The 13,724-nt window shown below is 46.9% G+C and overlaps 1 pseudogene; it reads left to right on the top strand.

Moving 5' to 3' along the window:
• The first annotated feature begins 5,607 nt into the window (after positions 1–5,607).
• Positions 5,608–11,220, top strand: LOC117710233 (large ribosomal subunit protein eL28 pseudogene; annotated as a pseudogene).
• The last annotated feature ends 2,504 nt before the right edge of the window (positions 11,221–13,724 follow it).

Below are 13,724 nucleotides of genomic sequence, written 5' to 3'. Positions count from 1 at the left end.
GTATATATCACGCATGTCGTTTTGTGTCTAGGTTACCTCACTCAGGTATTATTTTCTAGTTCAATCCATTTGTTCTTAATAGCTGAATAATGTGTAAATGAGCCACATTTTCCTGTATCCATTCTTCGTTCGTGGGACACCTGGGTTGTTTCCAGCTTCTGGCTATCCCAGATAAGGCCGATATGAACATAGTAGAGCACGTGCCTCAGTGGGAGAAGATGTGCCTAATCCTCAAGAGACTTGAGGCCCCAGGGAGTGGGGAGGCCTGGTATGGAGAGACATCTTCTTGGAGACAGGAGGAGGAAGAATGGGATAAGAAACTGTGGAGGTGGGGGGACCAGGAGGGGGCAATGGCTGGACTGGAAAAAAATAAAAGTAATTAAAAAAAAAGATTGCTGTTTGATTTGCTTTTCTGAGCATCAATTAAAAAATTATTCAAGGGCAGTAGTGGGGTATGTTTTTAATCCCAGTGCTCGGGAGGCCAAGGCAGGTGGATGTCTTATGAGTTCTGGTCTACAGAGTAAGTTCCAGGATAGCCCAAGGCTACCCAGAGAAACCCTGTCTCAACCTCCCAACCCCCATCCCTGCCTCACCACCAAAAGAAAAATTCAAGGCCAGGGGTGAAGATGCATGCCTTTAATCTCAGCACTTGGGAGGCAGAGTCAGGTAGATCTCTGTGAGTCTAAGTCCAGCATGGTTTAAATAGCTAGCTCTAGGGCAGCCAGGTATATAGTGAGACCTTGTCCCAAAAGAAACATTTAGAGAAGATAGCTTAATAGTTAAGAGTAGTAGATACTCTTAGGACCCGGGTTCAATCCCCAGCACCCACATGATAGCTCACAATTCTCTGTAGTCTCATCTACAAAGCAAGTTTCAAGACAGCCAGGGCTACACAGAGAAACCTTGTCTTGCAAACGACAGAGCAGTTTTGGCATTTTGTGCTATGTATTATGGGAAGCAACCTTCTCATCACTAACTGTTATAAAAAATATCAATCAACTCTAAACACTGTTGCGGATGCTCTATATCCTGCAGTATAAAATAAGCAGCCAACAATCAATCGATTATTTAATTTATTGTGATTAGTGTGTGTGGTGTGTCGGTGCAAATGTCCAAATGCCATGACACGAGTGTGATGGTCAAAGGACAGCTGTTTAAAAAATTGTTTTTATTCTTTTATTTTTCTTTCTTTTAGATTTATTTAATTTATTATTTTACATGTATGAGTGTTTTGCCTGCATGTATGTCTGTATACCTCATGTCTGTCTGGTGCCTGTTATTGGTCATTTGTGTGCTGGGAATCCAACCCAGGTCCTCTGGAATACCAAAAATGTGTTCTTAACTGAGGAGCCCACTCTCTAGCCCAGATTTACTTAACTTGTAACTATGTATAGCTATGTGTGACTATGGGGGGGGGGGTAGGGGTGGGGCTGGGGTGGGTGTAGATGTTTATGAGGCCAGAAGAGGATCTCAGATCCTCTGGAGCTGAAGTTGCAGGTGGTCCTTAGCTACCCAAAGTACTGGGTACCAAACTCCATTCCTTTACAAAAGCAAGGAACCAAACTCCATTCCTTTACAAAAGCAAGTGCTTAGCCATAGAACCATCTCTTCCGCTCCCCACAGGGTGGCTTCTGGGAGCCCGTGGTCTCCTTCCACTGTGGTATCTGGGTTGATTTAGACTGTTAGGTTTTTGTGGAGAGCACTTTATCCACAGAGCCATCTCTCCATCCCTCATGATTTAACTATGTAAAACTAAATAAGCATCATCTCATTAGTATGCAGATACACTTTCGCTTTTAAGAAGTGTCAAAATTATATGTATATAAAGGATTATTTGAAATTAAATTCTTATTTTTTTATTCTTCTAAAATCTTATTTATTTATTACCTTTTTTTTTTAGTAATTCGTTTTTATTTTATGTCCACTGGTGTTTTGTCTGCATGTCTGTCTGTGCCAGGGTGTCAGAAGACCTGGAACTTATAAACATTTGTGAGCTGCCATGTGGGTGCTGAGAATTGAACCCAAGTCCTCTGGAAGAGCAGCCAGTGCTCTTAACCACTGAGCCATCTCTCCAGTCTCCCCCAGCCCCACCCATTTTTTTTTTTAGGTTTCCCTGCCTAGATCTGGCTTTCCTGGAACTTACTCTGTAGACCAGGCTGGCATTAAACTCAGAAATCTACCTGCCTCTGCCTCCTGAGTGCTGAAATTAAAGGCATGTGCTACCACTACCTGTAAAAATATTTATTTGTATGTATATGGGTGGTTTGTCTATATGTATGTCTATTTACTGTGTCTGATGTCTACAGAGACCAGAAGAGGGGCTGGTGAAATGGCTCAGCAGTTAAGAGCACTGATTGCTCTTCCGGAGGTCATGAGTTCAAATCTTAGCAACCACATGGTGGCTCACAACCATCTGTAATGAGATCTGATATCCTCTTATGGGGTGTCTGAAGACAGCTACAGTGTACTTACATATAATAAATAATTGGGCCAGAGTGAGAAGGAGAAGGGAAGAGGAGAAAGAGACAGACAGACAGACAGACAGACAGACCAGAAGAGGGAATCAGCTTCCTTAGAACCAGAGTTATTAGTGGTTGTGAGCTGTCCTGTGAGCTGGGATAGTTTGGAATAATATCAAGTACTCTTAGCTGCTCAGCCATCTTCCCAGCCCCTAAAACATGTCCGTATGGCTTATTATCACTAATTTTTTTAGTTGTACTCCTATTTTATGTACCCAGGATTATGTTAACAATTTCCCAGGTGAAAAGGAGTCATGAGGAAAAGAAGTTTCCAGAAGTTTTGTAGACGTTTAAATGATGTGATGTTTGAAGTAGTGGCACAGTGCCTGGCACTTTACAAGTCTGAGAAAGTAAGGTACCTGATCCACCTGTCCCCGAGTTTGCTGTGGGAGCTAGTGACTGTAGTGAATACGTCAGCCTTCTCAGCTCTGTCCATCTTCCGTCTACCTTGTTGCCCCTACCTCTTTGGCTACCTGCCAGCCTCCTGCTATCTCCTCCCTCCCCTTTTCCCATAGCTGCAAGACCAAGACCTTATTTTCTGCAAGAGTCCCCTCTGTTTTCTGTCCTCCTCAATAAGCCCCTGGCTACCAGTCACCATCCTTAGAGATGGCAATTGGTCCAAGTAAGGTCTTTGGCTCTCTGGAGTCTCCTCCATGGTTTGCACCTCAGGCAAAGTCCAGGTCCTCAGCCCACAGGTTCAGACTATTGGCCCAGCATTGAGTACTGATCTCCACAGAGGCTCCGCCTCTACCACCAATTCCTGCCCAGAAGGCCAGTTTACACCTGCAAACCTTGCTCTAAGACAAGAACGACTGCTTTTACACAGTGGGCATGTGGGAAAGTCCCTGCTGCTTGCCAGAGCCAGGAGAGGTGCAGTGGGTTGAGGGGGAACAGGAGATGGTGTGTGTCACTCAAAGAACAGTAGGGAATGTCAAGCCGAGCAGACAAAGCGAGATGTCTGAATATCCCAAGAGGCCTCCTGGTCTAGGGTGGGATGAAGAGGATGCAGGGAGAAGCCAGATGGGAAAGACTTTTTAGGATCATGCCAAGGAGCCCAGCAGGCAAGGGAGAGCAATATGGCAGGCCACATCCAAAGTATGTGTGGCTCAAACAAAGGTACAATGGGAAGCGCACACACAATAAATTGCTAAATACACTTACTGTGGTGGCACATGCCTGTAATTCCAGCATTTGAGAGCAGAGGTAGGAAGATCATGAGTTTGCAGTCACATGGGGCTACATGGCAAGACCCTATCATAAAAATGAATGAGTGAATGAATGAATGAATGAATGGTTAAATGAAGGATGTACTGATGTTGGTTATATTGGGACCTTCGTGCAATCCCAGCATTTGGGGTGTTGAGGCAGGAAGATCAGAAGTTCATTGTCATCCTCAGCCACATTATAAGTTTGAGGACCACCCCCCAAAAAATAAATAAAATAGATTTAAAATAGAAAAGAAGAATGTTGGACATGGTGACCCACACCTTTAGCCCCAGAACTATCAAGGCAGAGTCAGATGGATTTCTGAGTCTGAGGCCAGCCTGGTCTACATAGCAAGAGTCAAGCCAGCAGTGACTACAAGGTGAAATCTTATCTCAAAAAGCAAGAAACAAAACAAATAAAAAATGTATAAAGACAGAATAGGGTCGACAAGTTAGCTTAGCAGGTAAAGGCACTTACCACCAAGCCAAATGATCGGAGTCTGATTTCAGAAATCCATGTATCAGGAAAAGAGAACCAGTTTCCATAAGTAGTCCTCTGAGCTCCATATGTGTACTGTAGCACACACATACACACATATAAACATACACACATACACACATATAAACACACATACACACACATATATACACACATATAAACACACATACACACATATAAACATACACACATACACACATATAAACACACACACACATATAAACACACATACACACACATATATACACACATACATACACACATATAAACACACATATAAACACACATACACATACTCACATATAAACACACATACACACACATATACATATATACACATATATAAACATACATACACATACACACACATACATACACACATATAAACACACACACATACACACACACACACATACACACACACAGCCACACACACATATAAACACACATACACACATATAAACACACACATATAAACACACATACACACATATAAACACACACACATATAAACACACATACACATAAACACACACATATAAACACACATACACACACATATACACATATAAACACACATACACACACATAAACACACACATATAAAAACACACACATATAAAAACACACACATACACAGACACACACATGTAAACACACACATATAAACACACACACACACTAAATGAATGTAAAGAGAAATATTTCTGGGTGTGGGACTCAGAAATCAATAAATGAGACAAAAATTTTTCTACCCACCTTCATAACAACAAAATTTTTTTCAGTTATGTCAAACAAACTGGGGGATGGTTGCACACGCCTTTAATCTCGGCTCTCAGGATAGAGAGGCACTTGGATCTCTGAGTCTGAGGTCAGCCTGGTCTACAGAATGAGTTCCAGGACAGCAGAGCTCTACAGAGAAAACTTGTCTCAATAAACAAAAACAAAAAGACGGCTGGGTTCCGTTTCAGTATTTGCAAAATAAAATAAAATTGCTGGTAGTGTTAAACCTGCATGGTTTTGTTTCTCTGAGTCCCAGAGTCCCCACAGATTAGCCAAGTATTCAGAATGTATATACACTGCAGGTAGGAAGTGGTTCACTGCACTGAACAATGCCCCAAGCTCTTAGTCTATTTGATATAAAGGGCAGAGGTGAAAGTTAACCAGAATCTTTATGCTGCCAATTTGATGGATGCTAAACACCAAAATTACAAGTTTTTCCTTTAGTAAGTTAATTTTTTTACATTTATTATTATTAATTATTTTTCATTTTATTTATTATGTGTGGGATAGTACATGTGTGCACCATAGCACAAGAGAGGAGGTTGGAAATGGAGTTTTCCTATTTCAGTCTCCAGTCACCATAGGGAGAGGAGTCGCCACCATGGCCGTGCATCTGCAATAGATGGTCGTTCGGAACGGCTCCAGTTTCTTGATCAAGAGGAATAAGCAGATGTACAGCACCAAGCCCAATAATCTGAAGGCCTGCAACTCCTTCCACTACAACAGCTAATTTACCGCAAGACCGTGGGATGGAGCCTGTGGCTGATGGCAAAAGGGTCGCAGTGGTTCTGAAATGCAGATCTGGTCAACGAAAACCTGCCACTTCTTACGTGAGGACCACCATCAACAGCATCAGGTACGTGAACCAGAAGAACAAGTACCACTCCGATCTACGCATGGCGGCCATCGGCAGGGCCAGTGCCCTCCTTCGAAGCCAGAAGCCTGTGGTAGTGAAGAAGAAACAGACTCACCACATCAGGAGACCAAGAGCTCCTGAGCCCCACACCCCAGAAGCAATAAAGAGTCCACTGACTTTTTCAACCATCAAAAGAAGGGGAGGAGGAAGAGGAGGAAGAGAAGGAAGAAGAGAAATAGGAAGAGGAGGAAGAGGAAGAGGAGGAGAAGGAAGAGAAATTAGAAGAGGAGGAAGAGGAAGAGGAAGAGGAGGAGGAGAAGGAAGAGAGATAAGAAGAAGAAGAAGGAGTTGTTGTTGTTGTTGTTTTTTCTTTCACTATGTGGGTCCCAGGGATCTAACCAGATCACCAGGCTGGGAAGCATTATTGTTACCCACTGAGCCATCTCTCTGGCCTTATTTGCTTGTTTTTTTTTTTGAGACAGAGTCCCACTGTGAAGCTCTGGCAGACCTGAAAGTTGTTCTGCAGACCAGCCTGGTCTTGAACTCACAAAGGTCTGCCCTCCCAATCACAGTATTTCAGACATGTGCCACCATGCCCAGCTTAAAGCATTGTGCTTTATAAAAATATCACCTGTATAATTAGATTTACATGATTATAATTACAATTTTAGATTTGATTAAATATTTTATATTTAGTCAAATTAACTTTATGTTTATTAGTTATAGTTTATATTGATTTAGAACTCTTTAAACTTTGTAAAGGATAAACATTTCTCAATGTTTTGAAGGGCAGAAAGTTCAAGGTCACGGCACCAACAGATTCAATGTCTTCGTAAGGGCTCTCTGCGTCACTGACGGAGCCTTCTGAATTCTCATGTGAAGGAAAAGCTAAATCAGAATATTTAATCACATAAACACTTTACCCATTTTTAGTGGTTTTTTTTTTTTTTTTTTTTTTTTTTTTTTTTGAGATGGAGTTTCTCTGTGTAGCCCTGGCTCTTCTGGAACATTTTGTGCATCAGGCTGGCCTTGAACTCAGAAATCTAACTACCTCTACCTCCTGAGTGCTGAGATTAAAGAACCCAGAAGTCTTTTTTGGTTGTTGTTGTTGGTTTTTTTTGTTTTGTTTTTCGAGGCAGGGTTTCTCTGTGTAGTCCTGGCTGTCCTGGAACTCACTCTGTAGACCAGGCTGGCCTACGAACTTAGAAATCCACCTGCCTCTGCCTCCCAGGTGCTGGGATTAAAGGTGTGCACTACCTTTAAGACTTCTGGCAGAACCCAGAAGTCTTAAAGATGCTGGATAAGCATTTTCCTTCTACTTTTTTTTTTTTTTTAAGCACCAGAAAGTGAGCCTAGGGCTTTGTACACAGTAGCCCTGAATTCCACCCCCAACCCTATACTGGGGAAGCCAGTTATGAGAGAATAAGTTGTGTTATTTTTAAATAAAATAATAATAACAACAACAACCCAAGGTCTGAGATTAAGGCTTACATTTGCCTAGCATCCACAAGGCCATGGGTTCAGTACCTAGCACCATATAAAACTGGGTGTGGTGGCACACACCTGTGATCCCAGTTCTCAGGACCTAAAGACAGAATGGTCAGAAGTTCTTGGTCATCCTCAGTTACATGGGCAATTTAAGGCCTGCCCTAGATTCCTGTGATCTTGTCTTAAATAAGAAAACAAAAACAAACAAACAAAACCCAAAAATGTCTGCTGTGCTCCTGCTGTAGGAAAAGCTTGCCACATGTCATTTCTTTCTTGCACTGTATATGGAACACAAAGCTTCTCACAAGAGAGACAGGCAGCGACCCACACACCCACACACATTTCCTTCTATTCTACCTCAGCACTTGTATAAATTCCACATTCACTCTGGTGTGGAGGCAGGGTTTCTTTTTACACATTACAGACTTAAAGAGTAAGAAGCCCTCCACAGAGGCTCGCTCTGTGTTAGTCCCAAGGGCAGATGTTTGGAGCTAAGAGTTGTGTGGTACATAGCATCCCATCTGGCTGCTGGGGGCTCTCTGACGGAGGCTGGTTCTGTGTGTTCACGCTTGACAGGGCAAGGGCTCAGGGGGTAGCGCTGCACTGAAGGGTTCTAAACAGAGACACAGAGAGAGACAGTCGCAGGGGAGACTGAGGAAGTCATTTCTAGGTGAATAAGGATAAAGGCCTAGGCTAGACAAGAAGGGGAGAGTATAGAGCAGTAATAAGAGAGTCTGGAATCTTCCCTCCAAGGTCGGGACTAAGGTCGACTGCCAGCCAGGAATACCAATAAAATCAGAAAAACTCAGTATCAGAAAGGTACCCGAGATGGACCCAACCTTAAGCACTCTGAGAGAGGTACTAACAAGAGACAAGCCCTCATGGAAAGATACACCTTTAAATGCAGCAGCTTACCTCTGAGTTAGACCTCAGGAAGCACTACTAGGGAATGGGTATAAGTGGAGACCGGCTGGTGCCAGAAAGGGGCACCCAGCCTCAGAAGCCATCCCCAGAAAGGGCCTGCTTGGTTTGTGGCCCAGTGCCTTAAGGCTCTTCAGGCTGGACAAGATGACCTCACAGAGAGCGCTTCCAAGTTCAAGCTCTTTGCCCTGATCCCAAGGGCTAAAACTCCACCCGGGCGTCCTCCAAACGCCATGTCTACACCTGGCAGCCCTTGCAGATGGTTATCTCCCCTCCCCCACCCCACGCCTCCACTCGGCCCGCCTGTCCGTCTGCCAACAACCCCACTCTTGGCCTTTCATCTCGTGCCACGGCAGCCGGCCACGATGCTGTACCCCATCCCCCATCAGCCAGCTCCACAGCTTCTCCTGAGCTTAGGCCCCACAGCAGCTGGAGATCGGGGTCCTTCACAGTTCCACAGCTTGAGACCCACCCCCGTTGTCCTTTGCTCCTGAGCTTCCCTCCCAAGGAGGAGGCTTGACAGGTAGAAGGATAGACACGGCCAGGGATAGCAGACATCGTCTTTAGCCACCCTTCCTCCTTTGCCTGGGATCGGCAGAGGCAGACCTAGGACAAGATGAGGATGAGTGGCCGGAGATAAGTCAAGATGACCACCTCCTTGGGTGGATGGATTATCACCAAGACAATGTCCTCTCCTGGCTTTGGTCTAATTCCCGGGGCCTTGGGGAAAGTATGGAATGACATACTTGTGATAGAGAGGTCCAAGAGAAGCCCTTGGTAACAGGGGTGTGGCGAGGAAGTATACCATACCATGGTGAAGGGGGAAGACTTCAGAGACGGCTCACAGTTGCCCTCTACGGCTCTTGGAGGAAGGCTTGGTGGGTGAGGCAGGAAGAGCTAAAAGTCTCCTCCTGTTGCTGAGGATAAGGCTAGGCCTATTTGGGCATGCCTCTGCTACAGCTAAAAAGCACAAAGCCCCATCCAGCAGAGATGGGCTGAGCCTCTGTCCAGAGACACCGCACGCACGCACGCGCGCACGCATACATGCGCGCATACTCCACACATACCTGATTGGGTCTGGCCAAAGTCCTTCAGGGTCCAGGCTGAGTTGGGTGAGCATCTCTCACACAGACTGTAACTCCCAACAGCAGACTCTGCATCTTCTGTACCCTCCTGCTTGCTCTGCCACTGTGTCCGGGGGTCCCAGCCTCAGAAACAGCTGGCTTTCCTGAAACCTTAGCCTCTTCCTCACTCAGCCCCAGTACCAAGTACCTATTTCTGTCCCCAAAGCTGTGGGGCAAGTAGGAGTATCCCTGTCAGCACCCAGCAAGGGACAGAAACATGGACAGCTGGGAGGGGTGGCTCCTGAGGGAGGGGTGCACATGAGGAAGCATGGTGTGAACTGAGTGCAGGATCAGCTGGATGGGTACCACCAGGTGAAGTCAAGAATGATATCCTCCTGCTGCAGGTGAAGGTTGACACAAGGTACTGGCGGCTACAGCCAGAGACCCACGATCTAGTAGCCCAAGACAGAAGAATTATTGCTGGGCAGGAGAGACTTGGCAGAAGGGGATGGAGATCCATACTGTCTTACGTATTTTTCTTTAATGTTGAACCTCATATAAAATGTATCCATAGGGGCTGGAGAGATAGCTCAACAGTTAAGAGCGCTGGCTGCTCTTCCAGGGGACACAGGTTAAGTTCCCAGCACCCACATGGCAGCTCACAGCCATCTATACTTCCAGTCCGGGGAATCTGATGACATAGAAGTGATGTACTAACATACACACAAGCAAACCGCCCATACACATAAAACAAAATAAAAGTTAAAAAAAGGATGTATTCATGTATTTCTTATGGCATTTAAAAGTGTGGTAATGGTACAATTCAAATGAAGTGTTGAGGTTAGTTAATAGTGTGGCAAAGCTGGCTTCTTAGCTGAGACAAATGATACAGGCTGATACGGTATGCAAAAACAGGAGAGATGGTAGTGGGCTTGTGAAAATTCTCTGTTTGAAACTTTTATGTATGTCTAAAACAATAGTGTAAATAAAAAAGAACTAGAAAGAACACACATAAAAAGCATGTCTTACTCAAAGTGCTCCTGCTGAGAAAGTCGGTCACACTGCTGTGCTGGAGACTGTTGACATTGTCTGGTAAGGCCAATGGCTTTCAAGCAGGTCACTAGACAGGTACAGCCTGGCCACTGGGCACCAGGAAGGTCTGTCCTGGTGGGTCAAGGACATGCTAGGCTAATAACAGGCTTTACTGATCACCAGCCTGTGCAACATGGTGTGACTGAGCTACGGCAGTCACGCTCAGGCGCTGCGATGGCATAAATAAAGGGACCTGACTCAGACTAAAGGGAGAAGACATTTCGTGTTCCAAACAGGACGGCCTCCCCTACTTGAGACAGGTCTTGTGTAGACCAAACTGGGTTCACTAAGTAGCTTAAAACGATCTCCATCAACTCCTGATTCTCCTGCCTCCACCTCTCCACTGCTAGGATTAAAGGTTGGAGACACTATGCTGGGCTGAAATTCGTGCTTTCCAAAGCAAGGTCTGCACATGGACCGAGTTCCTTCTGACTGGGGACGTGGGGCACAGTGGTGGTGCAGGCTAAGGGCAGGACATGGAGCTTGGAGGAGTCAGATGGCAGTTCTGATTCCTTACTCATTGTGTCCTTGAGCAAGCCACTCACTCTTGCGGCCTCAGTTTCCTCATCCGTAAAATGGAGCCTATCGCTCCCATCTGTCCGCTTGCCTCCCAGAGCTGCAAGCGTCACATGAGACAATCATCGCAAGAGGGCCTGGCGTGGGGCAGAATCACCTTGGAAAAATGAGCACCAAGGCCATCAGGTTGCTAAGTGGCTGTCACACCCTGTTCTGGCCAAGAGAAGTCCGGGATGTCATCTCCCAGGAGCAGTTCACTGTGCAAGGCCCTCCCTAGGAGCCCAAGATTGCTGGGGGGCAGATGCCAGGCCCTCCCTGAGCCTCTAGGAGATAGGCCAGAGTCCCCCCTCCGCGGGTGAGGGCTGCCAGCGGGGGGCCTGGGAGAGTGGGCCGCCTGGGCTGGGAAGATGCTGAGGTAGAAATGGAGGTGCCTGTGAGGGCCCAAGCCCAGGGGGGAAAAAATTCTTACTGGAGCTGTATAATTAAAATCCTATTAAGCGGCGCCTGGCAGTCTCCCACCAACCCCCTCCAAGGCTCCTGCGAACCTCACAGTAGTGTAGCACCCAGCTTTGCAGGCTCTTGCTGAGACTGCTGGCTTGGGAAGAGCTGGGAGCCAGGCTAGCCAAGAGCAGAGCCAGGGATGAGCAGGGGAGTCCAGGGCTGGATGTCTCCTGCTCCAGCTCACGACCCAGGTCTGAATCTGGACCCTGCACCTCTGCCACCCTTCCTTTTGCTCGGTGATGGCCATTACCATCCTCCATGACCTCCCTCAGACCCTCTGGCCTCAGGACTAAAGTTTCCTGGCTTCTCACTGTCTCTCCTCCATGTCTCTCCCAGGCTGCCAGCTAACTTCTTAGCCCTAAGCAACACCCAAGGCCCCCTGCTCTCCAGCACAGGTTGGAGGCTGGCACTGGGTATAGTTGGGTGGGCATAGTTTGGGAAGTGATACCAGTACCAGACTACCTTCTCTTCCCATGCCCCAGTCTCCTCTTTTCCACTCCAGCTTCCAAGACCTCCCCTCTGCCCTTGGGGATGCTATGGGTAATTCTTTAATCCCCTGTAGGGGTCATAGGGACCTGATGCCAGACCTATGGCTGCAGAGAAAACAGAGATCATCAGGAATAGTGACCTAGAACCTCAGCTCCTGAGGGAGCCTGGCTCTGAGAGACCTTCTGTGATGTTGGTTTTCTTCCTGGGTCACTCAGTTGGAACCACTCATGAGCTTTTGGGTTGCATCTCTTACCCCTATCCCAGGGTAGTCTCACCCAGTCCAGAATGGACTGGGAGACTTCCTCCATCAAGCCAAACGTCCCAGGATCAGGCTTCATCCCTTTATTCCTCTTTGCTTTTAAACCTTTCCTGCTAGCCTGCCATCTCAAAGGCTGATGAGTCAGGGGTTCAAGACAGAGCTCTGCCACTAACCTTCATGTGACCTTGGCCACAGTCACCCTCTCTGGAATCCCCTGTTACCTTTCAGTTGGACTCAGCTCCTTCTACCTTTGTCCCTCCTACTTCCCAGTGAGTCTGTCCCCATGCACAGTCCTTTGTGCCAGCATCCCTCTCAACTCTTCTTGGTCATTCCATCCCAATGAGCTCTCACGGGGCATGTGCTATGTGATGGGTCCAGTCCTGTGCCAGGTGAGAGGACCACAGAGACAAATCAGGGTCTCTGGTCATCGCACTAGCAAAGAGACCAGACCAGAGGTTAAAGTGGCAGAGGCTAAGACATGGTTTGCACAGACTGGCACAGGTGGGCATCAATGCACTGCAGAGGTACAAGGTTCTCCCAGGGACTAAACTCACTTCTGAGCATTTGTTGTACTGTTCAGTCCAGAAGGTTCTTTGGAGCCTGGGGTCACTGAGGCTCAGGAAGGGGAAGCACCTCACCTCGAACCAGTGGCACAGACATTTTGATAGGAACAATGGCTGCCTTGTGAGCCCTGTCCAAACTGCACCTGCTTGGGGGGGGGGGGGGGGGCAAGAACATTCTACAGTTCCCTGGAGTAGGGGTAGCTAAGAAAGCTGGAACTATGCAAAGCTTGGGCCTTCACCTCTATCCTCTTGTTCCCACGGAGACGAGTCTCTGTCTAAAGCCCCATGGAGAGGGGGTTAGGAGCTGAGACACAGTAAAATAAGGTACAGCAACCGCAACCGGGTCCCAAGCTCACTTCTGAAGGTGTGAAGGAAGGAGAGATTCCTGTCAGCAGCAGGAGCTCTGCGAAGATTTCCTCTTTGGGAGGGAGACACAGACCTTAAAACCAGGCCTATCAGCAGCGAGTCCTCTGGGTTGACCCACAAGAGGTCTGCTTACTACAGACTCTAAAGCAGAGCACCTTCACACTGCGGAAACCACCGGAGGAGAGAGAAGCTTCAAAAGTGGGTAGAGATACCCACTGAGCATCTTCCTGCTATCCGCTGGCATCACACGCCTGACCTTCTGCAGGGTCCTTCCCAAGATACTTCATTCAGCCTCCTCTGGCCCCTTATAAGGAGTCACCAGACCACATGGACCAAAGAGACTGATCTTGTCCTTTAAAAAAGCATGCTAAGGAGACAGCATGGGACAGAGGGATCAGTAGGTGGGAGGAAGACTGAGGTTCTGGCTCCCTACCTCTCTGTACCTTCCCAAAGCCCTCCCCTACCACAGATCTCAGTGAGACCTTTACAGCTGCAGGGAGCAGGGCACAACAATCGCAGGCTGCACACCTGGTCCAAAGCTCCAAGTGATGTCACTGCCAGCTTTCCCGGATGTGGGATCTTCCTATGATGACAGATGAAGTC

This window comes from Arvicanthis niloticus, chromosome 6 (genome assembly GCF_011762505.2).
Source record: "Arvicanthis niloticus isolate mArvNil1 chromosome 6, mArvNil1.pat.X, whole genome shotgun sequence".
Classification (NCBI taxonomy): domain Eukaryota; kingdom Metazoa; phylum Chordata; class Mammalia; order Rodentia; family Muridae; genus Arvicanthis; species Arvicanthis niloticus.
This window is presented reverse-complemented; position numbering and strand designations above follow the sequence as displayed.